The sequence below is a fragment of the Scylla paramamosain genome, chromosome 26, assembly GCF_035594125.1.
Source record: "Scylla paramamosain isolate STU-SP2022 chromosome 26, ASM3559412v1, whole genome shotgun sequence".
Taxonomy (NCBI): Eukaryota; Metazoa; Arthropoda; class Malacostraca; order Decapoda; family Portunidae; genus Scylla; species Scylla paramamosain.
This window is the reverse complement of record NC_087176.1, coordinates 10,822,501-10,825,000: the sequence shown is the minus strand read 5'-3', so window position 1 is coordinate 10,825,000 and position 2,500 is coordinate 10,822,501. Positions and strand designations below refer to the sequence as shown.

The following is a 2,500-nucleotide window of genomic DNA, read 5'->3' as shown; positions in this document are numbered from 1 at the left end:
ATCATGCCATAACATAGGGAGTGACTGATCGGTAGGGGAAAAATGCGTGTAAAGATTCTCTCTCTCTCTCTCTCTCTCTCTCTCTCTCTCTCTCTCTCTCTCTCTCTCTCTCTCTCTCTCTCTCTCTCTCTCTCTCTCTCTCTCTCTCGTGCACATTTAAGGGTTAGAAGGTCAAGAATCAAGCTCTTATTTATGACTGACATGCTTCTCGTCTTCCTCCTCCTCCTCTTCCTCCTCCTCCTCCTCTTCTTCTTCCTCCTCTTCCTCCTCCTTTGTTGTTTTTCCTCCTTATCTGCTGTTTATTTCTTCTTTTAAGTTCTATCCCCTTCTCTTCCATTCTCTTCTTTCCTCCATTTTTTCTCTTTTTCCTCCATTTATCCATCGCTCGTTTCCTCTCTCCCTCTCCCTCTCTCCCCCTCTCCCTCTCTCCCTCTCTTTACGAACTGAAAAGAATACTCGAACAGGGAACTTTGAGTGGAGGGAGAGGATGCCAGGAGAGTCTAGTTACCTCTCTCTCTCTCTCTCTCTCTCTCTCTCTCTCTCTCTCTCTCTCTCTCTCTCTCTCTCTCTCTCTCTCTCTCTCTCTCTCTCTCTCGATAGCGCTTTTTTTCCTCTGTGATCTTAATTTCTTTCCCTTCCTCCGTAGATAAACACCCGTAGACCTCCTCCTCCTCCTTCTCCTCCTCCTCCTCCTCCTCCTCCTCCTCCTCCTCCTCCTCCTCCTCCTCCTGGGATTAATTATGAAGTCTGGAGTACCAAGCTGATGTCTACCTTACCTCACCCAACCTTAAAGAGTTCAAGAGTCTGTCAGAGGTTCAAGAAGAGGCTGACATGTATCACTAGTAAATTACCCATCATCGATTATATTACCTCTATATATAGCTCTCTCTCTCTCTCTCTCTCTCTCTCTCTCTCTCTCTCTCTCTCTCTCTCTCTCTCTCTCTCTCCAGGAAAGACGTCCTTATGCTTATAATCACTCCATTTTTTAATTATCCTTTTTTTTCTCTCATGTTTCTCTTCTGGTCATGCTCTCTTGGTCCCTAACGCTCTCCTACCTACTTTTATTATGTCCACCTTATTAATGCGAGAGTTGACGTTTTTTGCTCTTTCATCCCTTTCACTGGTAAACTTTCTGCATAATTACGTTTTTCGCTCATGTTTCCAACTTTCTGATACCGAGGTTAGCAGGTTTCATCGCTGTTTCACTTTTGGTAACTCTGAAATTGAGTGTGTTTGAGGTTTTCATCCTTTTATCCAACTTTCTAATGCGAGAGTTAATTTGAATGTTCACTCTTGTATTCTTTTCATTGATAAATACTGGAGCTTTTTTGTTGGTTTCTCCTTTTCATTTTTCATCCAACTTCCTAATGCCCGAGTTAATATGAACCTTCACTCTTTCATCTCCTTCACTGATTAACTTTGGAAATCTATGCGTTGATTTTTCATATGATTTGAATTATTGTAAGAAGTATCAAGACACTTCCAAAATTCACTTGCCTAATGAGATTGGGATTCTCTTTATCAAACTTTTTTTGGGGAGCGACATTAGATTAGGTGAGGTTCAGTTATGTTGTGTAAGGTTAGATTAAAGTTAGGTTAGGTTAGTTTAGGTAAGCTAACGCGAAGTAAGATATGCCTAGGTTAGGTTAGGTTAGGATAGGATAGTTTAGGTTAGGTTAGGTTATGTCAGGTTAAGTAAAAGTCAGGTGAAGTAAGATAAATTAAGGTAAGGTAAGATATGGTTAGGTTAAGATACAGTCAGGTAAGGTTAGATTAGGTTAGGTTAGGTTAAGTTAAGTAAAAATCAGGTAAAGTAAGATAAATTAAGGTAAGGTAAGATATGGTTAGGTTCGGATACAGTCAGGTAAGGTTAGGTTTGAATGGCTTAGGTTACGTGAAGAAAGCTAACGTTAAGATACGATTAAAGTTAAGATAGGTTAGGTAAAAATATGGTCAGGTTGGGTTAGTTAGGCAAAGTTAGGTGATATTAGGTAAGGTTAAATAATATATGGTTACGTTAGGTTAGTTAGGTGAGGTTAGGTTAGGTTAAGTCAGCGTACATTAGGAAATTTTTTATAGTTTTTTTGTGGTCCTTACCAAGCATCCGGTACACAAAAAATACTCGTTATCCTCTCAATTCCAACCTTATTCTTCAGCATTACACTCCCGCCTCATTCCCTCCTTCAGAACCCATTCACCTGTACTTCCACTAGAGTCCCCCCTCCTCTCTCTCTCTCTCTCTCTCTCTCTCTCTCTCTCTCTCTCTCTCTCTCTCTCTCTCTCTCTCTCTCTCTCTCTCTCTCTCTCTCTCTCTCTCTCTCTCTCTCTCTCTCTAGCCCTCCCTCCCTGACCAGAACACTTCTATCTCCTCTCCAGTGATGGTTTTGTTGGTAGTGGGTTCCGTTCACTGAGTTGGAAAGACGTATAGGGAAATTTTATATGCAAGACAGGACACAGTGGTCAAATCTCTCTCTCTCTCTCTCTCTCTCTCTCTCTCTCT

At 41.4% G+C, this 2,500-nt stretch overlaps 1 long non-coding RNA gene across 1 annotated transcript in view; it reads left to right on the top strand.

The window, feature by feature from the left end:
- Positions 1 to 2,500, top strand: part of LOC135113729 (uncharacterized) — a 113,589-nt gene that overhangs the window by 108,493 nt on the left and 2,596 nt on the right. The window contains exon 5 of the long non-coding RNA XR_010274969.1: positions 1 to 2,500. This exon is cut by the window's left edge and continues 1,371 nt beyond it; it is cut by the window's right edge and continues 2,596 nt beyond it. This is a non-coding gene — a long non-coding RNA (uncharacterized LOC135113729).